This window comes from Schistocerca piceifrons, chromosome 6, assembly GCF_021461385.2.
Source record: "Schistocerca piceifrons isolate TAMUIC-IGC-003096 chromosome 6, iqSchPice1.1, whole genome shotgun sequence".
In the NCBI taxonomy this organism is placed as follows: domain Eukaryota; kingdom Metazoa; phylum Arthropoda; class Insecta; order Orthoptera; family Acrididae; genus Schistocerca; species Schistocerca piceifrons.
Window position 1 is genome coordinate 56,492,823 of NC_060143.1, and position 22,325 is coordinate 56,515,147.

At 44.2% G+C, this 22,325-nt stretch overlaps 1 protein-coding gene and 1 non-coding gene across 2 annotated transcripts in view; one reads left to right on the forward strand and one right to left on the reverse strand.

The window, feature by feature from the left end:
- Positions 1–22,325, reverse strand: part of LOC124803139 (neuropeptide FF receptor 2-like) — a 482,022-nt gene that overhangs the window by 134,982 nt on the left and 324,715 nt on the right. The window lies entirely within an intron of this gene.
- Positions 12,171–12,244, forward strand: Trnas-cga. Its single transcript has one exon. It is a non-coding gene; the product is annotated as a tRNA-Ser (tRNA).

Sequence of the window (22,325 nt, forward strand, 5' to 3'; positions counted from 1 at the left end):
TCAGAACTTAAAAACAACAAGGCGTCCGGAGAAAATCAAATAGTGGCCGAACTATGGAAAAAGGCTGACAAAAATGCAGTTACATCCCTAAAGTGTGTTTTCGATCAAATCTGGAAAGAAGAAGAGATCCCTGCAGAACGGAGAACAGCTCTCATCCACCCTATCCACAAGAAAGGTTTGAAGACAGACCCCAACAATTACAGAGGAATATCACTGCTGGATATAACGTACAAGATTCTTTCTAAAGTCCTTTTGAACAGGGCAGAGCCGCAATTGGATCCGCAAATCGGGGAATACCAGGGAGGTTTTAGAAAGGGTAAATCATGTTCGGAACAAATACTAAACCTCAGAAACATCATGGCTTACCAAAAACCAAGGGCAAAGACATACGTAATCTCCTTCATTGATTTCAAAAAAGCATATGATTCGATTGATAGAGAATCTCTGTTATCAGTCCTAGAAGAAATGGGTTTGGATAAGAAAACAACTAATATTATAAAAGCGACCCTTACGAATACATTTTCGAAAGTTAAATTTATGGGCCAACTATCGGAACCCTTTGAAATAAAAACGGGAGTGCGACAGGGCGATGGGCTCTCACCGCTGCTGTTCAATTGTGCTCTTGAGAAAGTAGTCAGAGAATGGAACACAAATATTAAGAGTGGTATAAGACTGGGTTGCAAAAAGAAGAACCTTAAAGTAAATTGCATTGCTTTTGCAGATGATATGGCCCTGTTTGCTGAAACAATGAAAGAAGCACGGGAGCAAATCCTTGAACTAAAGAAACAAGCAGCTAAAATTGGTCTTCACATCTCCTCTGAAAAAATTAAGATATTGACAAACATCAAGCACTCATGTAAATACCTCAAAGTTCAAGAACAGAAGATTGAAATAGTAAAAGAATTCAAATATCTCGGAGAATGGATTACTTGGAATGCTGGGGAAAGCAAAGCAATGGAATCCAGAAAAAATAAACTTGAATTGGCTTTCCAACTAACAAAAAATACATACAACAAAAAATCCCTTTCATGGGGGTCCAAAATTACACATTACAAGACAGTGATTAAGCCAGAAGCACTGTATGCAGCAGAAACACTTAACATGAATTTCAAAAGCCAAATGGAGAAACTTGAGATAAAGGAAAGAAAAATTTTAAGAAAAATCATTTTGCCAAAATTTCAAGACAATAAGATTATATACATTAAAAATGAAACTCTCTACAAGAAAATTGAAAAACTTTCAGATTCTATGCGAAAAAGGAGAATAATTTTTATTGTCATCTTCTCAGAATGAATTCCAACAGATTAACTAAACAAATCTTTGACTTCTTCCGTAACCGAAAAACGAAGCCCAACTGGTTTAAAGAAACTGAGAAAGACCTAGTGGAATTAAATATTTCAGAAAATTCACTTATTGATCGAACTGCTAAATTAATTACTAAAGATGAAAACATAAGGTTCCAAGACAAATCCACACAAAAGTCCAAATCCTTCATCTCGGAAGAAGAGAGGAGAAGAAGATCAGAAAGAATGAAGAAATACTGGGCCCTAAGAAAAGAACAACGCACAAAGAAATGATTGATCCAGCGTACCCCAAAGAGGGTGAAACGAAAGAAGAAGAAACTGTAGTTCAAAACAAGTTAAATAAATTTTGTGGAGTGAGATAAAGTGTCAGAATTGCGCAGCAGAGCCACAACGTCGCTTACCAAATTAAAGAATTTGGGGAAATGTAAGACCATATTTCATCAATATTTTTCCTTACGCCCGTATGAATGTGCCAAATGAAATGAACAGTTAGTATGTAAATTTTCGATACTTGTATCCCAGGAGGTTACATCCCTGATAGGTACCGTAGAGGTCACTGTACTGACACGTCCGAAAGGGGGAGTGAATTACGGTGGCATTCGAAGAGACAGTACACCGCCCACATGGCTGCATGCAGCATAATTGGCTGTGGGCATTCGCCGTCAGCAAACATCTCATCATCCGACGTCGAACTGCCGCACTGTTTTGTGTGGGGTTGGCGCGCTGCCAATTAACGCACAGACATGCAGCAGATATTTGCACCGCGCTTAACCGTAAACGACAGGCGTTATCGTGGCCCTATTGATCACGAGTGTGTCGACCCTAGCGTCCAGTACAAAGCCGGCTCATTCTGATACACCTCATATTATCCACGTGGATTGCAATTATAAACACTCTGGTAAAAGTTGCTCCTTTACAAAGCTTATTTTCTGACTTTTCTGTAACTCAGTAATTTTGTATTTCATCGTAACACCATGAAACTAGCAGTGTGTAATTGATGTACTTGCTATAATTCTTAAACAGCTAATTTTGTACTGTGTACCACTCCATACGTAACACATGTACCTTGCGTATATGAAAGCTCCAAATTCTTATACAGTTCGCAGCTAAGGGTCTAGAGCTTGGCTGCTTCTATCTTATGGGGTCTCGGATTCGATTCCCGATCTAGCTGGAGATTTTTTCCTATTGTACTGGGTGTTGCGTTTTCCTTGTCATTATCGACGAGCCCAATTCGCCGAAGTGGTGTCCGACCTACTGAAGATGGAGTCTCGGAGTTTCCTGCCTAATTATGGCATACGGCTATTTCATTTTCCTTACATTAACTAAATTTTTCCAAATTTTAATATTCAGTACGTAATTCACTGTCTAATAATAATAGTACTGAAAATAGCCCATGTAGAATCAATTTCTTCAAAATTGATGTTAACTAAAACCATATCTTTTTCAGAATTCGAACCCACAAGCAACTATCCGTTTAAAGAGTGTTGTACATTATTTCAGAGTCCTCATTCTCTAGTTTCCCGTAAAGTTTCTGTAACTGAAAAGTTTTCGGTATTCAAAAATATTTTGTTAGGATTGAAAAATAACAGCCAAATACTTGCAGAATTAAATGTTTATTAACACTTCACTCTGGTTTCGACAAATATAAAATTGTCTTATTCAGAAGGGAATGATCTCACAGAACCATATACTGAGAGAAACGGTTGTTGAAGCCGTTCTCACATTAAACACCTATCATCATTCCACAACCGCAATACCAGATCGGATACGTCTAGCATCTTGGCTGTACCTTTACATAACACAAAATCTTTCTCCGTGTCATTCTCCATCTCAGCCATACGACTATGGAACGCGCTCCCCTGTGATCTGCGTCTTATCCAAAACCACTCAACATTCAAGAGGGAACTTAAGACTTACATATTAGGGACGGTATAGCCACCACTGTTGTGCCCCCCCTCATCTTTTTCTTTCTCCTCTCCATCATAGCTTCGAATTTTACCATTCTATTTCTCTTCCTCTAACCTATCTACCTCTTCTATATCTCTTTCACCCCATTCCATCGCCTTATGTCTCTGCTTGATGAGAATAACTTACAACCTGCAAGAATATAATGAGAAAATTCCCAACTACCAATAGAACTGACATTCATATAAGAAAAATATGTTTACTTTCATATACATAGTCATTATTATTATTATTATCATCATTATTATTATTATTTTTATTATTCTTGATTGTTATAATTATTTTTTGATTGTTATAATTATCATTGTACTACTTTTATAATCTCTATTTTTTTTTCTTTAACATTAATACTGTATAACATGTTATATGTCCTAATTTTCTGTAGACACTGAAATTTGTTGAATCTGAGTATGCCTGGTTAGGTGTAAGAGAGGGCCTGAAGGCCCTAATCTTGCCAGGTAAAATAAATGCATAAATAAATAAATAAATATGCTCTTGTCTAGTACAGTCTGCCTGTCAACCACAAATATCAACAGTAAAAATGCATAGCTGAAGGTGTTGGCCCAATCCTGTAGGGATTTGTCGTACAACTTTTAAAAATAAAACACAAGTGTCATTGTATCCACCAAAAATTTAGTATGGCTTTGTCGTAAAACTTGTGTCAGCTGAGTGCACTGGCACTTGTGTTTTATTTTTAAAAGTTTTACGACGAATCCGTACAGTATCGGGACAGTATCTTCAATTATGCATTTTAACGTTGACGTTGGTAGTTGACATGCACATTGTACTAGACAAGAGCCCCTTGGCTCCAGCATAGGTTTTTTTTTCTTTTTAAGTATGTCATTTTACGAGTCCACTACCTCCTGAAGAAGACATATTTATATTTGTCGGAACCACGTAAAAGCTTTAATTCAACAACTCATTGGCTGTTATTTTCCATTCCTATCAGCTTTCTACGTGGTCCATTCCTGAAGTACAGCTATGATTTAAAATACCAAAATTCAAAAATTTCTTATATCAGAACGTTCGAAACCATAAATGCAATCGCCGGCCGAAGTGGCCGAGCGGTTCTAGGAGCTACAGTCTGGAACTGCGCGACCGCTACGGTCGCAGGTTCTAATCCTGCCTCGGGCATGGATGTGTGTGATGTCCTTAGGTTAGTTAGGTTTAAGTAGTTCTAAGTTCTAGGGGACTGATGACCTCTGAAGTTAAGTCCCATAGTGCTCAGAGCCATTTGAACCATATAAATGGAATCAATTCCCGAATACAGTCTTGATTTTTCTGTTCCCAAAAAAAAAAAAAAAAAAAAAAAAAAAAAAAAAAAATAAATAAATAAATAAATAAAAAAAAAAAAAAACTGAAATAACCTGTTCGCCAGCGAAATACGTAAATCAGAAAATTTAACTTTGTAGAAAATTTTTGAGGGGCTTTTGTAGGTCCAAGTGTATTCCAAATCTTCCGACTCATAAAATAACACGATTACTTCTACCAATTTAAGAGGATACACCTTTTGGTTATACAAATTTTCTTCACTGCTACCTACCGTGTTTGTGTATTATTTTAACTTACTCTGTCTTTTATGTCAGGATGTGAAATATAGCAGTTATGCCGTGAATTACGGCACGCTGCGTTCATACCCGCTACGAGGGGCGTGCCCAGAGTCAGCCAGACGGCTTGTAGCCCGGAAGTCGACTCCAGTGCGGCAATCGATGGCCAGTGCCGCCACGCTGGATCTGCGAGAAGCCTCAGCGGGAGACGGCAGTGTCCGCAGACAGCGCTGAAGCACAACAAGCGAGCAAGTCCGGCGGGAGTCATCTGTATAGGCAGAGGCCATCGCAAGGCCAGGAGTCAGGGGCAGCGTAGTGGAGTCTGACCCTAAGCTGCGGTGACTTCTTACAAGGGAACCTCCCCATCGCACCCCCCTCAGATTTAGTTATAAGTTGGCACAGTGGATAGGCCTTGAAAAACTGAACACAGCTCAATCGAGAAAACAGGAAGAAGTTGTGTGGAACTATGAAAAAAATAAGCAAAATATACAAACTGAGTAGTCCATGCGCAAGATATGCAACATTAAGTACGATGTGGGCTCAGTTACGCCGTGGACTCGTGGTTAGCGAGAGCAGCTGCGGAACGAAAGGTCCTCGCTTCAAGTCTTCCCATGAGTGAAAATTTTGCCTTCTTTATTTTCGCAAAGTTATGATCTGTCCGTTCGTTCATTGACGTCTCTGTTCACTGTAATAAGTTTAGTGCCCGTATTTTGCGACCGCACCGCAAAACCGTGCGATTAGTAGACGAAAGGACGTGCGTCTCCAATGGGAACCGAAAACATTTGATCGCAAGGTCATAGGTCAACCAGTTCCTCCACAGCAAAACACCTCTGGTATATTCTATACGACACTGGTGACGGCATGTGCGTCACATGATAGGACTATGTTGTCGACCCACCTAACTTGTACACTTGGCGAATGGGTGAAAAGATTCTTCTACCTTGCCCGATTTAGGTTTTCTTATGGATGTGATAATCACTCCCAAAAAAGTGATGAAAATATAAGAGTTTGTCACATAAACTGCAACAAATAAATGCAACAGTTTCACAATCGCACAGTTTTCCCTGTGCTCTGTCAAAACATATGTTTTTAACGTTTTCAAATTCTTCCGCGTGTAGACCGTCAAATCCTGCATACGTCCAAGCAAATCTGAACATGAACTGGAATTTTGGAGAGCGAATTTGATTATGTGTGAGTACCTGAACTTTGATAATTGTCTCAAAATAAAAAATTAAACTTCTCACTCGAGGGAAGATTTGAACCAAGGACCTTTCGTTCAGCAGCTGCTCACGCTAACCACGGGACCACGGCGCTACTAAGCCAAGAGTATACTTGATGTTGCTTATCTTGCGCATGGACAACTCAGTTTGTATATTTTGCTTATTTTTTCATAGTTCCACACAACTTCTTCCTGTTTTCTCGATTGATCTGTGATCAGTTTCTCAAGGCCTATCCACTGTGCCAGCTTATAACTAAATCTGAGGGGGGTGCGATGGGGAGGTTCCCTTGTTAGCAACACAAATCTTCGGCTCTTGTTCCCGGTGAGCGGACGGCACTGCCGTCTTCACTTCAAGGAAGCTCGTACTGACGGCACACGAGCAGATATTAACAGTGGTGTGTGCTTCTGAACAGCATTACACAAGAACAGTGTTGCGGAAGGTACGATCACTGGAAACATTATTATGTCTGTCGGTGTTTTGAACCGTGTCGTTTGCCACGGAGCCTGTTTTTCCCTTGGTTTAGTCCTGTGTGGAGTTTCCGCACTTTCGTAGAGGGCGTTGCAGAGCCTCTGCCCGGTGGCAGGAGGCGCTGTCTGCCGTGCCGAGGGCGGACGAGGCAGCTGAGACGTGTTCGGCCCTGGACGACCGTTCTGCAGCGGGACGCTCGGTCCCTCTATGCTAAGTCTGGATGGGCCCAAAAACCCGGAGCGTGAGGACACAAGAGGCCGTAAATCTGTGGACAACGTTTGGTTTCCGTTCATGGATTGGGGATGCTATGATGTCCGTCTGCGTCTGCCAATAACCTCCGGATGGTGCTTCCGTCACTGAAAGTAAGATTTTTCATCTAGTCAGTGCAACAGCCGTCGTCTGGCGGGGACAGTCTCCCGGTGTTGTGGGAGTTATTAATAACTGTGTGGCAACGTTTCTCTGCGTTGAGTTTGTGACGCGTAATTGCCTTGAGTGTGTGTTACTGCCCCCTTGCATGATCGTGTACTTGTACGCCATACTAAGGCGAGCGTCGTAAAGAAACAAGCCGGCCGAAGTGGCCGTGCGGTTCTAGGCGCTGCAGTCTGGAACCGCGAGACCGCGACGGTCGCAGGTTCGAATCCTGCCTCGGGCATGGATGTGTGTCATGTCCTTAGGTTAGTTAGGTTTAACTAGTTCTAAGTTCTAGGGGACTAATGACCACAGAAGTTGAGTCCCATAGTCCTCAGAGCCAAAGAAACAAAAGAAGGAAAAATGTTTTGGCTGTGTGTAGGGAAGCAGCCTACTCACGCCGTAGTAAATTCACATCAGTCTTTCCATTGTGTGCCAGCCAGTCCGCTGTAACTAGCTCTGACGTCATAAATGTTGTGCAATACTTTTAAAATCAAGCAAATAACCTGAAACGGTTCTAGCATGTCAGGAGTAATACTAAATTAATATATGTTAAATGTCAGTTCAATAACTTTAACTATTTTCGAAATTTGGACGTTTTTCTGTAAAAATCATTGGCGCAACAGAAAAGAGCTAGAGACTTAAAAATTTATATTTAGATTCCTTTTCCATAATAATTTAATAGAAACAGTACTTTGGATCTCACAAACTAAGATTTTAGTTGAAATTCATAATTTTCTGGTTTTTGTCTTAAAAATTAAGGAAGCAATATAGATTAAGTAGGCTAATAAATAAGGCTAGGATGTTTATATTTAAGTAGAATGGAGATCCGCTATAACCATAAAGATGTGAGAAGTTTCATTTGAATAACTATAAAACTATAGCGAATGCGTATCTCCAAAGGGCAAGTTCAGAGCTCGTCTACTGCGTGCAGTGTAATTAAATTAATTCTCTCGCCAAAAATATTTAACTTAGCCACGTCAAACTTTTATTATGATTACTTACCTGTGTGCTGAATGCACATGTAAATTGAGAGCTTCATCGTCCATCAGCAAAAGAAGCTATGATTTATTCAATAACTTAATGTGGCGCATTACTAGCCCAGCGGCTAGTCAGGGGAGCCGATTTGATCAGGCGTTCCCTTAGCCGTCCGCACCGCGGTTTTATATATAAGAACGCTGCGCGAGGAAGCAAGGCCCCAGTTCTCTCCAGACGCTGAATAGCACACCATCTGTGTAGGGAGTCGCGTCGCGTCGGTATCATTGCTATAAACAGCCGCGGATGCCGTATTACGTTACTCGAGATATGCGTAACCGTGAAATCATTTTCGAGTGAAGTGTTAATTCTGGGATGACTTTAATTCTCGATCTTCAGTTTGCGTATGTCGTATTTTCACGTGCCGCCGCGGGACAGACATTCTACCATTATTTAGCGTGGCGTTTGATGAACATTATCATCAAATTATGGCGAGCATTCATTTAAATATTTAATCTGGACAGTTATAGTTGCATCAGCGCATTAGACTCTGAACTGCTCTGTTAGTCAGATTGTGTGGATTTTTTTTTTTTTTCCCCGGCGGGGTCAGGGATTTTCTCTACCTTGTGATGGCTGGGTGTTGTGTGCTGTCCTTAGGTTAGTTACGTTTAAGTAGTTCTAAGTTCTAGGGGACTTATGACCACAGCAGTTGAGTCCCATAGTGCTCAGAGCCATTTGAACCATCTTTTTTTCTTCATCTGTGCCTTTCAGAATATACTCAACTATTTTAGAAAATCGTTTTTGATTATGAATCCCAGACAATCTCAGCTATAAGCTGCAGCTATAAGTGTGTTTCTCAGATAAAGTGGGCACTAGGAATTCTAATTATAGGCTTCACTTTCTGGTTGCCAATATTGTAGTTAGAGAGCCAGTGTTGAGAACGGCAAAACAACAGCATAAATAATAGGAACACTTATATAACAATTAATTCCACCCGCCGCCCCATATATGGTTAATCAGCCGTGAAGTGTTTCAACATTCAAACATTTATACAACAGTAAATTTTCTAACCGCCGCCCCACATGTGGACCTTCAGCAAACCGTTGTTTTCCCATGGACGGTGTAGGTCAATGTTTGAATAAGCACATTGTAAAACGTTAAATAACCTTGTACTGTCTGGCGGAGAGAGAGCTAATTAATTTTATGAATGTTTAAAATGTGAGGTTACATTAATGTTTGCCAATATCTGTTCTGTTTTAGTACGTAGGCATATTTCACTTTAGTCATTATTGTGTATATATTCTTGTGTTAAGGAGTTTAGTCCCCGTGGCATTTAAGTGCTCTATTTAATTATATTTAAGGTAGTGCCAGAGTTTCTATTTGGTAATCCGCCTGGCCACCACTGATGTCGGTTGCTCGGTCTCTCTGAAATGCTAGGCCTAATGGGGAGAGACCGTTGCTGACTTTCTCTCCTCAGTCCCGAAGTCCTGTACTGATATTACGGCGGCAGTTCTGCTGGAATCTCATTTGCAGAGGTTATCAATTCTTGTGAGCACAAATAAAGCTACCTTTGCCTCTAATTTTCGTCCGCTGGCAAGCAAGCTTTGGTTAATGATTAAAAATCGCCGACTGGTCTTCATCCAACCTAGTGGCTCGTGTTAGACGAGTTCCCTTTCCAGTTCGGATAAACGTTTCCTCCTCCTGGTACACCCATCCTCTTTCCCGAGCCACGCTGGGGTAAGAGTTGCCCGAGTGTCTATTGCCGCTCAGTGTTCCAGGAGAATGAAATAAGAGGTTAATTATCTACCTACTTCACCGTTATGCCCAAGAAAGGCGAGTTAGAGTAGCTCTATATAACCTAAGTATTGTACACTATTAAGATAGTTCTAGGTTTGGAGAAGTTGCTGTTTGGTAAAATTTAGCCTTCTATGTCGGTAATCCGGCGTATCCCACGATCCAACATTGTTATATAACTGAAAGATTTGGTTTTGATAAATTTGCTGAGACTTGACTTAATTATTTGCTATTGATGTTAATTGCTTTAAATCAATCTTCTTTAATTTGTGGTTATAATTCTTAATGGGTAATGTCCTTAACGGTGTAACATTTAACGTACGTCTGATTGTCCCCTATGTCACCTACTCACTTCATTCAGAGACTGAAACGGAGATCCTTGCTCAAGTTTATGGGACTTTATTACCATTGATCTTTATTGTTTATGGTCTTACAAATGTTTGTTAAAAAGGACTAATTTTAATTTCCTATTGTTTATTAAGTAAATCTTAAGTTATATAGCAAATATTACGAGTGAAAATAGTCTCTCATTGTTACACTTGCTTGTTCTGTGGTTTACACTGAATGGTGTGGCAATAAATGCGAAATATAAAGTTAAGTGTTGCGGCAAATTAATCCTTTCCCTTATCGTTGCCATTAAAGATAACTGATTGTTTGTCGCTTGTTATTGCAACTGGTGGGAGAATAGTTTTATTGACCCTGTAGAAGGTGTACATCAGTTTCAGCTTAAATTGCACTAGTTCAGGTGTCATAATGGCGTGCCCGCTGCAAGCCAGGCGGTGTTGTGTGAAGTAAGTTTCAGTACGAGTAGATTCTAGACTATGTGATCAAAAATATCCGGACAGCCCCAAAAACATTTTCTTTTTTCATATTAGGTGCATTGTGCTGGCACCTGCTGCGTGGTACTCCATATCAGCAACCTCGGTAGTCATTAGGCATCGTTAGAGAGCAGAATGGGGCGCTCCTCGGAACACACGGACTTCGAGCTTGGTCAGGTGATTGGGTGTCATTTGTGTCATACGTCTGTGCGCGAGATTTCCACTCTCCTAAACATCCCTTGGTCCACTGTTTCCGATGTGATAGTGAAGTAGTAACGTGAAAGGACACGTACAGCAAAAAAGCGTACAGGCCAACCACGTCTGTTGACTGATAAGAAAAAATGGTTCAAATGGCTCTGAGCACTATGGGACTTAACTTCTTAGGTCATCAGTCCCCTAAAACTATTTAAACGTAACTAACCTAAGGACATCACACACATCCATGCCCGAGGCAGGATTCGAAGCTGTGACCGTAGCCGTCGCTCGGCTCCAGACTGTAGAGCCTAGAACCGCACGGCCACTCGAGCCGGCAATTGAAGAGGGTGGTAATGTGTAATAGGCAGACATCTGTCCAGACCATCACGCAGGAATTCCAAACTGCATCAGGATCCACTGCACGTACTATGACTGTTAGGCGGGAGGTGAGAAATCTTGGATTTCTTGGTCGAGAGCTGCTCGTAAGTCACACATCACGCCGGTAAATGCAAACGACGGCTCGCTTGGTGTAAAGAGCGTAAACATTGGACGACTGAACAATGGAAAAACATTGTATGGAGTGACGAATCACGGTAGACAATGCAGCGATCCGATGACAGGGTGTGGGTATGGCGAATGCCCGGTGAACATCATCTGTCGGCGAGTGTAGTGCCAACAGAAAAATTCGGAGGCGGTGGTTTTATGGTGTGATGGGGCTTTCTCCCCTTGTTGTTTTGCATGGCACTATTACAGCACGGGCCTACACTGATATTTTAAGCACATGCTTGCTTCCCACCGTTGAAGAGCAATTCGGGGATTGCGACTGCATCTTTCAACACGTTCGAGCACCTGTTCATAATGCACGGCCTCTGGCGGAGTAGTTGCACGACAATGGGGTGGCCGAGCGGTTCTAGGCGCTACAGTCTGGAACCTCGCGACCACTACGGTCGCAGGCTCGAATTCTCCTTCGCGCATGGATGTGTGCGATGTTCTTAGGTTAGTTAGGTTTAAGTAGTTCTAAGTTCTAGGGGACTGATGACCTCAGAAGTTAAGCCCCATAGTGCTCAGAGCCTTTTTTTTTTTTTTTTTTTTTGCACGGCATAACAGCCCTATAATGCCCTGTTCAGCACAGAGTCCTGACCTGAATCCTATAGAACACCTTTGGGTTGTTTCCAGAATGAGATTTTCACTGAGCAGCGGAGTGTGCGCTGATATTAAACTTCCTGGCAGATTAAAACTGTGTGCTGGACCGAGACTCGAACTCGGGAACTTTGCCTTTCGCGGGCAAGTGCTCTACCAGAGTGAAAATCTCATTCTGGAAACATCTCCTAGGCTGTGGCTTAGCCATGTCTCCGCAATATCTTTTCTTTCAGGAGGGCTAGTTCTGCAAGGTTCGCAGGAGAGCTTCTGTAAAGTTTGGAAGGTAGGAGACGAGGTACTGGCAGAAGTAAAGTTGTGAGGACGAGGCGTGAGTCGTGCTTGGGTAGCTCAGTTGGTAGAGCATTGCCCGCGAAAGGCAAAGGTCCCGAGTTCGAGTCTCGGTCCGGCACACACCTTTGGGATGTTTTGGTACACTGATTTCGTGCCAGGCCTCACCGATAGACACTGGTATCTCAGTGCAGCACTCCGTGGATAATGGGCTGCCATTCCAGAAGAAACCTTCCCGCACCTGATTGAGCGTATGCCGGCGAGAGTGGAAGCTGTCATCCAGGTTAAGGGTGGGCCAACACCATACTGAATTCCAGCATTACCGACAGAGGGCGCAACGAACATGTAAGTCATTTTCAGCCAGGTGTTCGGATGCTTTTGATCACATAGTGTATGTGGATTAGACCCTGAGAGTGCACTTGACGTTGAGGTGACAAAAGTCGTGGGATATCTTCTAATAACGTGTCGGACCTCCTTTTACCAGGCACAGTGCAGCTTCTCGACATGGCATGGACTCAACAAGTCTATGGAAGTCCCCTGCAGCAATACTGAACCGTGCTGCCTCTATAGCCGTCCATAAATGCGAAATTGTGGTTAGGGCAGCATTTTGGGCACCAAGCGACCTCTCGGTTATGTCCAATAAATGTTCGATGAGATTCATGTCGCTCGATATGGGTGGCCAAATCTTTCGCTCTACCGTTCTTGAAAACAGTCGCAAACAATTGTGGCCTGGTGACATGGTGTACCGTTCTTTGGGAACACGTAGTCAGTGAATGGCTGCAAATTGTCTGCAAATAGCTGAACATGACGTTTTCCAGAATTGTCGATTCAGTTGGACCACAGGATCCCATCCATTCCACGTAAACACAGTCCACACCATTCAGCTGCCACCAACGGCGTGCACAGGGCCTTACTGACAACTTGGATCCATTCCTTCGTTGGGTCTGAGCCACACTCGAACCCTGGCATCAACTGAAATCGGGACTCATCTGACCAGGCAACGGTTTTCTAGTCTAGGGTCCAACCGATATGGTCACGAGTCCAGGAGAAGCCGCCAACGGCGTGCACAGTGCCTTACTAACAACTTGGTCCATTCCTTCGTTGGGTCTGAGCCACACTCTAACCATGTCATCAACTGAAATCGGGACTCATCTGACCAGGCAGCGGTTTTCTAGTCGTCTAGGGTCCAACCGATATGGTCACGAGTCCAGGAGAGGCGCTGCAACCGATTTCGTGCTGTCAGCAAAAACACTCGCGTCGGCCGTCTGCTGCCCTAGCCTATTAACGCCAAATTTCGCCTCACTGTCTCAGCTCCTACGTTCGCCGTAAGTCTCACATTTATTTCTGCGTTATTTCTCGCAGAGCTGCTCGTCTACAAGCGCCGCTGTTCTCGGCCGTTAAGACTGCGTTGTCCGAGGTGAGAGGTAATGTCTGAAATTTGGAATTCTCCACACGCTTTGACACTGCGGATCTCGGAATATTGAGTTCCCTAACTATTTCAGAAATGGATTGTGCCATGCATCTAGCTCCATCTACCGTTCCGCGTTCAAAGTCTGTTAATTCCTGTCGTGGGGCCATAGGCACTTCGGAAACCTTTCCACATAAATCATATGAGTACAAATTACAGCTCCGCCCCATGTCTTCTATCACCTCAGTGGATTTTACTGTAAGTTTACCTTCCTGAGATCTAAATTGTTGGCCTTCTTTTTGATTAACGGACCAGTTTTTGTCCTTTTGCTATCATTGTACAGGTTCGTTCCGTGCGGTTAAATTGTCTAATTACTGTGATCTCTTCTTGATTAGCTGGATTTTGTATTAGTCTTGGTGATTTTGTGTGTCGATACGAGCTAGTTTCTTTCGAACTGTTGTGTCCTGAGCTTAGAGCCTAGCCGTTTTGGCTCTGAGCACTATGGGACTTAACATCTGAGATCATCAGTCCCATAGAACTTAGAACTACTTAAACCTAACTAACCTAAGGACATCATACACATCCCTGCCCGAGGCAGGACCGAACCTGCGACCGTAGCGGTCGCGCGGTTCCAAACTGAAGCGCCTAGAACCGCTCGGCCACACAGGCCGACCCTAGCCGTTTTATTTTTCATGTCTTCCTTCCAGCTCGTACAATTATTAGTGGGAGTGTTGCCTATCATTTATGCCCTCCTTCCCATTGTAAATGAACATTTATCTTAAGGGGCAGGAGGCTACTGTCTTGCAATGGTTAGACAAATTAATGTGCATTTGTTAGCATGAGCACTGGCAACTTTTCCTGTTTTTTTTAATCGCTACACACTCTGATCTGCTGAAATAAGTTATTAAGAGATATGTTTAAAAGTTGTTAAATTGTTCTTAGTACCCCAAAAAAGCTGTAGTATTTCTGTGTCCTTGTTCTGTTTTGCTGTTGCTGTTACAGAGATGGCAGTTAGGAACGTGCCAGGAATGAGTTCGCCCAGGAGGTTTCTCTTAGCAGACAGGTAACTACATACAGATACAGTGCCCGAGTTGTCCCAAATGGCTCTGAGCACTATGGGACTTAACATCTGAGATCATCAGTCCCCTAGAACTTAGAACTACTTAAACCTAACTAACCTAAGTACAACACACACATCCATGCCCGAGGCAGGATTCGAACCTGCGACCGTAGCGGTCGCGTGGTTCCCAGACTGTAGCGCTTAGAACCGCTCGGCCACTCTGGCCAGCCGAGTTGTCCCAGCAGCTTCGTCACGTAGTGGTGGAGCCGGCGCGGCGTTCCAGACGACGACACAGTCAGTAGGACGCCATAGTTGTGCCGGACACAGTACATAGAGGTTGATACAAAATTTCTTGTGTTTGGAGTTTTTGCGACATCGGTGTTGAGTCAATATTTCAGCTTAAATGTGAATGGATATTACTGCACTCTTTTATTGTTGTTATTTGTGACGGTATTACCTATAATTATTGATAATGAGGTTCATTTTCCAACGAACGTTGATAGCAAGTGCGTGTTTCTTTGTGCAAGATGGCGAAATTCCTAATATGCGATAGTATGGTGATCCAAATACTAGACAGTGTCGCATATTACGATACCTATCGCATATTTGGGGAACTCGTTCTCTCACGACTTGTTATATGTAATTTACGCAATACGGTAATGAGATAACAATATTTTATCATTTATTGTACTAAAATTTGGCGACTGCGTTTATTTTAATTCGATTAAATTATCATAAACAGATCTTATGATCAGAAACTGCATCGTTTTCGGTAACTTTCTTTCAAGGCAGTATTTTGCTCAGAAGTTGATCAGTATTACTCCAATTTGAAAGTACTCCGTTCACAGTACTTTTAAAAAATAATCTAACAAATACAAGAATTGAAGTTGAAGTTCTTTAAGAAGTATGTCTGATTATTGTATTTATTCTTTGTAGATGGCATTGTATAATAAAGACGCGATGGTTCGTGCCGTTAGATGTGACGGAAATGGCGAGATGGGTTACTTAAAAGCCTCAAAAGCTTTTGCTGTACCAAAATGTAGTTTGGAAAGGTATCTGAAGGATAAAACTCGTACACCCGAGGAGCTTGTAGGTGTTAATCTTGGTAGAAGGCCTCTTCTCTCACCTCAGTTGGAAGATGAACTAGTGAAATACTGCCTTCCAATGCAAGAGCGATTTTATGCTCTTAAATGTAAAGACATATGAAGCATGGCCTTCCAGTTAGGTGTCAGGAATAGGCTGAAGAATTCCTTCAATTCATAAAAGGCTCCAGCAGGAAATAAATGGGTCCGAGCTTTCCGCAAGAGACATCTCATTTTATCAATGAGAACTCCTCAGGGTCTTGCAGCAGCAAGATTGAAAGCTTTCACTACAGAAAATGTGGGGAGATTTTTCGATATTTACGAATCCGTGCTATCTAAAGTCAACCATAACCCGCATCGGGTCTTCAATGTTGACGAAACTGGGGTGACGTCTACGCAGCACAAACACAGCAAGGTTATTGCTATGAAACGGAAGAGACAAGTTGCTGCCTTGACTTCAGCAGAAAGGGGAAATCTCATCACAGTTGCAACGTGTATGAACGCAGTTGGCACTTATGTTCCGCCACTAATCGTCTTCCCAAGGAAGAATATGAAGCAGTAATTGATGGACGGTGCACCTGAAGGATCAATATCAGCTTGTCATCCAAGTGGCTGGGTACAAACTCACATTTTTCCTCAGTGGTTTGATCACTTTGTGAGTCAAGTAAAGCCATCTCAAAATGACCCTGTCATTTTGACTCTTGATGGGCATTATTCCCACACAAGGAATCTCGATACGTTATATAAAGCACGTGAGAGCAATGTTCGTATTGTATGTTTGCCACCTCACTCAACCCATAAAATGCAGTCACGTGACGTCGGATTTATGGGGCCTTTGAACACGTACTATGCCCAAGAGATAGACACGTGGTTGGCAAGTAACCCAGGTCGCGTTATCACTCCTTTATTAATAGCCAGGTTATTTGGGGCAGCTTACAACCTAGCAGCAACAATGGAAGCATCTGTGAATGCCTTCAGAAGAACAGGTCTCATCCCATGCAACAGAAACATCTTTAGGGAACACGAATTTTCAGTTCATCGCCATGCTGGCTCTCTTGAAGAAAGAGATGCCAAAAATAAGAATGAAACTACTGATGGTGATGGTCAAGCTGTCAGCCCGGCAGACATCAGACCTCTCCCACAAATCACAAAACCACCTGGAGATAGTCAAAAAAAGGTCAAACATCGCGTTCGTGCTCTGCTGCGTTACTAACTTCAACTCCTTACGTGAAGCAATTGCAAGATTCTAAACAGAAGGAATCAGAGGCTGAAGCTAAGGAAGCAGCCAAAAAGTTATTTGGGGAGAAGAGTGAAAAATCTTCAAATCGTAGACCTAAAGCAGAAGAATCGTCTAGTGACTCGGCATCCGATGTCCATCTTGATGACAGTGGGGATTCAGACAGCAGTAATGACGATGACGCAGAGTGTCTGGTCTGTTCTGGACTGGGCGCTTTTTTGAAGACAAACACGGGGAGAAATGGGCATAGTGCACGACATGTTATCGCTGGGCTCATGAAGATTGCGGTGTCACAGAAGACAATTTCGTTTGCCCCGGATGTCGTAAATGTAAACCTAAGCAGTGTGAAATGAGTGAAGGATAATAGAAATTAATGAACATGTAAAAATTGTGTATTCATATGTCATTATTCTGTAATAAAATAATTAAAGCAAAATACACTCCTGGAAATTGAAATAAGAACACCGTGAATTCATTGTCCCAGGAAGGGGAAACTTTATTGACACATTCCTGGGGTCAGATACATCACATGATCACACTGACAGAACCACAGGCACATAGACACAGGCAACAGAGCATGCACAATGTCGGCACTAGTACAGTGTATATCCACCTTTCGCAGCAATGCAGGCTGCTATTCTCCCATGGAGACGATCGTAGAGATGCTGGATGTAGTCCTGTGGAACGGCTTGCCATGCCATTTCCACCTGGCGCCTCAGTTGGACCAGAGTTCGTGCTGGACGTGCAGACCGCGTGAGACGACGCTTCATCCAGTCCCAAACATGCTCAATGGGGGACAGATCCGGAGATCTTGCTGGCCAGGGTAGTTGACTTACACCTTTTAGAGCACGTTGGGTGGCACGGGATACATGCGGACGTGCATTGTCCTGTTGGAATAGCAAGTTCCCTTGCCAGTCTAGGAATGGTAGAACGATGGATTCGATGACGGTTTGGATGTACCGTGCACTATTCAGTGTCCCCTCGACGATCACCAGTGGTGTATGGCCAGTGTAGGAGATCGCTCCCCACACCATGATGCCGGGTGTTGGCCCTGTGTGCCTCGGTCGTATGCAGTCCTGATTGTGGCGCTCACCTGCACGGCGCCAAACACGCATACGACCATCATTGGCACCAAGGCAGAAGCGACTCTCATCGCTGAAGACGACACGTCTCCATTCGTCCCTCCATTCACGCCTGTCGCGACACCACTGGAGGCGGGCTGCACGATGTTGGGGCGTGAGCGGAAGACGGCCTAACGGTGTGCGGGACCGTAGCCCAGCTTCATGGAGACGGTTGCGAATGGTCCTCGCCGATACCCCAGGAGCAACAGTGTCCCTAATTTGCTGGGAAGTGGCGGTGCGGTCCCCTACGGCACTGCGTAGGATCCTACGGTCTTGGCGTGCATCCGTGCGTCGCTGCGGTCCGGTCCCAGGTCGACGGGCACGTGCACCTTCCGCCGACCACTGGCGACAACATCGATGTACTGTGGAGACCTCACGCCCCACGTGTTGAGCAATTCGGCGGTACGTCCACCCGGCCTCCCGCATGCCCACTATACGCCCTCGCTCAAAGTCCGTCAACTGCACATACGGTTCACGTCCACGCTGTCGCGGCATGCTACCAGTGTTAAAGACTGCGATGGAGCTCCGTATGCCACGGCAAACTGGCTGACACTGACGGCGGCGGTGCACAAATGCTGCGCAGCTAGCGCCATTCGACGGCCAACACCGCGGTTCCTGGTGTGTCCGCTGTGCCGTGCGTGTGATCATTGCTTGTACAGCCCTCTCGCAGTGTCCGGAGCAAGTATGGTGGGTCTGACACACCGGTGTCAATGTGTTCTTTTTTCCATTTCCAGGTGTGTATTATTACCGTCTCATATTAGGAAACCTTGATCTCATTTCTACGAAATGCCTTATTTGTGAAGATTTAATATGTACTCTGAAAGATTGTTTATTACTGCAAATACGATAATTGTATGATAAAATTAAATAATGAAAGATATTACTACCATCATAAAAAATACAATTACACTTACTTTTAGGTCTTTCAAATCGGTTTACAAAAGTGTGTTTCATATTAGGCACCTTTTCTCTGCATAGCGGATGAGCTATAATACAGTTAGCACTAACTAAAATTGAATTTTTATTGAGTTCTTGGAAGGTGAAGTGCCCTACCAGTCACAAATGAAAAGGTTACATGATAGGGTAACACATTATTTGAATCGACTACTGCACTTAAGGTTTCTAACTACCAATTGAGTAAATAGTGACCTGCTGGAGATGCTACATGTAAAAGTGGTTGCAGACAACTTCTGTACAGCCTAGTGGGGCTAATTTAATCGTGGTGAAGGAAGTCTGTTGTTAAGATGTCTGCCGTTGGCGCCAGCTGTGTGACCGCTCTTTCCAGCGAAGTCATCTTTGACGGCTCGCGCTTGGATGACACTTGCTACTTAAAGAAGAAGTTGCCGTTTACGGGTAGGGGACTTTCGTGGAGAATCACGCGGCGGAGAGTGTGCCGGTGCTATCTGCGAGGGGGCTGTGTCGCTGCAGCCGAGTTGTGACGTCGCTGATGAGTACCGCTGCCGAGTCGGCAGGCAGTTGCGACGCATTCGCCGCAACGTAGCCTGGAGCTCAGCTATTTGGACGGCAGACGCAAGGGGCCTGCCTGACCGTCACCTCACCTGGATCCCTCATCTCCGCTCCATCCAATCCAAAGCCCACAACCGCCTCCGACTCCTCAAACTCCTCTCTGGCCGGACGTGGGGGTTGCACCCCTCTACCATCCTCCACACCTACAAATCCTTAATCCGTCCCATCCTCTGTTATGCCAGTCCTGCCTGGATATCTGCCCCCCCCCAAATTCTATAAGTCCCTCCAGATCCTTGAGCGTCATGCACTCCGCCTCGCCTTCCATATACGCCTCCCGTCCCCCACGCGGATCCTCTATGATCTCATTCCTTTCCCCCCTCTGCTCCTATTCCTCGAACATATCCGCATCCTCTACACCTCCCGCCGTCTTGAACCCCCCACCCCCTGGTTGCTCCTCCTCTCTCCCATGCCCGCCCCCTGCCACGTCTTCACCGTTGTGGCCCCCCTACCCTCCATCTCCACACCCTACATCTCCTTTCCTAAGGTGGCTTCCATCAACTCCCCCTCCCGGACGATGCCCTCTCTCCCTCCATTTATCCCTCCTATCAACTCTGAACCTCACTCCCCCTCCTTTCCTCTGTCCTTTCCCTGGGCTCCCTCTTCCCCCCTTCCGTCCTGTTTTCTCCCCACTAAACCTCTCCCTACCTCCCTTCCCCCCCCCAAGTCCTTTTGTATTCCCCTCCTCTGCCTGCCCCACTCCCTGTCGCGTCCGCCCCCCACCCCTCTTATGGATCATCCTCCATCAGCTCCTTTCCCGGTTCCCCCCTTCACTTTTACTCTCCTTTCCCCCCTTTTTTTGTTTTCCCATCATCTGTCCAGTTTCCCCCCACCTGCTCTCGGCTGTGGTATGTCACGTTTGCCAACTTTTTAGTGCAGTGTTCCAGTGACTATTCAGTGTTGTTCGCCTTTCTCGTGTTGCGAACAGAAACCATGCTGTCGCTAGGTGTGAATTTTATGTCTTTTGCGAACAGAATCCAGACTGTCGCTGTGTTTTTTAATTGTCTGTCTATTGTTTTACCTGTCTGCTTCGTATGTATTTTATTAGCATCATCATCCCTCTGTTCTTTGTTTTAAGTTCCGCGATTTCTTTTCGCCATGTTACTCTTTAAGTCTCCGATTTTATCGCCTGTTTTTATTATTTTATTCTCTTCATCTTTCTCACAAAGTCTGTAGGCTGAAGAGCGGCATACTAAGCTGCTGCCAGCCCGCCCCCTTCGGGGGGAATTGAAATTCAATAAAGAAAAATGGGGCCTGCCTTTTATTGCGGACCTGGGATTAGCAGTGGCCACGGTAGGAGGCGTGCTGCCCGTGGGCTATCGTTGCTACTACACGCAGATACGTCGCCTGCGGCCGTACACCGTGTCTCAGGCCTTCGCAATAACTGCGGTCGCTGGGATTTTTCGAACGGTGAGCATCTCGAGCTTGTACTGCGAGTATAAGACTGCAAAATTGTGTTAGGCATCGGTGACTGCTGATTCACGGTGTCAGTATTAGCAAGCTGTGCGTCATTTGCTCAGGAATGTTCAGACCGAATCCTCATACTACTGTCTCTCCGCGTGTGTGTGTGTGTGTGTGTGTGTGTGTGTGTGTTGCCTTAGGATAATTCTGTTGCCCGAGAAACAGGCACCTATTTACGGAAATGTTTCAAAAAACTTCTTAAGTAACTTCACTACTGCATATTAAACGTTATTTCTGACGAAACTTAAAGGTATCACTGCAAGACTACGAATCCTAATACTGCACAGTCTGTTCTGCGTTGCACTGAGTTGCAGATCAATGCATTTATGCATTCAGATTTCTAGAACCACTTGTTTCCATTTATGAACTTAGTACCCCTTGCTTTAATATCACGAGTAATTATTGGCTTGGAAGGGTTGTTGTCACTGGAGTAGTCGTGAGGCCCTCCTCACTTTTGAGAGGCACACAATGTGGCTTGCACCGCCATAAAATCTTTAGCGTTTTATTAGTGTCAATTTATTCGTTTCTTTTAATAATTGTAAAGATATTGTGTTGGTTTCTCTTAGATCTTATTAAAACTTTTTTGGCCCTTCAGGTTCGGGTGGGTGCAATAGATAAAATTCTACAGCATGTGTTCTCTGAACGAGGTCGAGGGGTTCTAGACGCTTCAGTCCGGAACCACGCGGCAGGTTCGAATCCTGCCTGGGGCATGGATGTGTGTCATGTCCTTAGGTTAGTTAGGCTTAAGTAGTTCTAAGTCTAGGGGACTGACGACCTGAGATGTTAAGTTCCATAGTGCTCAGAGCCATTTGACCCATTTTTGTAAACGTTCTGTGCCCGCATCTCGTGGTCGTGCGGTAGCGTTCTCGCTTCCCACGCCCGGGTTCCCGGGTTCGATTCCCGGCGGGGTCAGGGATTTTCTCTGCCTCGTGATGGCTGGGTGTTGTGTGCTGTCCTTAGGTTAGTTAGGTTTAATTAGTTCTAAGTTCTAGGCGACTGATGACCTCAGCATTTGAGTCGCATAGTGCTCAGAGCCATGTGAACCATGTGAAAACGTTCTGTATTCCACCGCCCTGCCGGTCTTCGAAGTCAAAATCACCGTTCTTAAGGCGTTGAAAACATTCTCTGCAAGTTCTTCCACTAATAGTTCCCTCAGCATTGGTCTTACCCAGCATTTTAAAAGCCACAGCAGGAGATTTTTTCATGTTAAAGCAGAAAATTAAAACTTCCCGCAAACGGCGAGAAATGTGTACGTAAGTAGACGCATTTAATCGAGAATAACATTATGATGCAATCACAAAACGACTAAT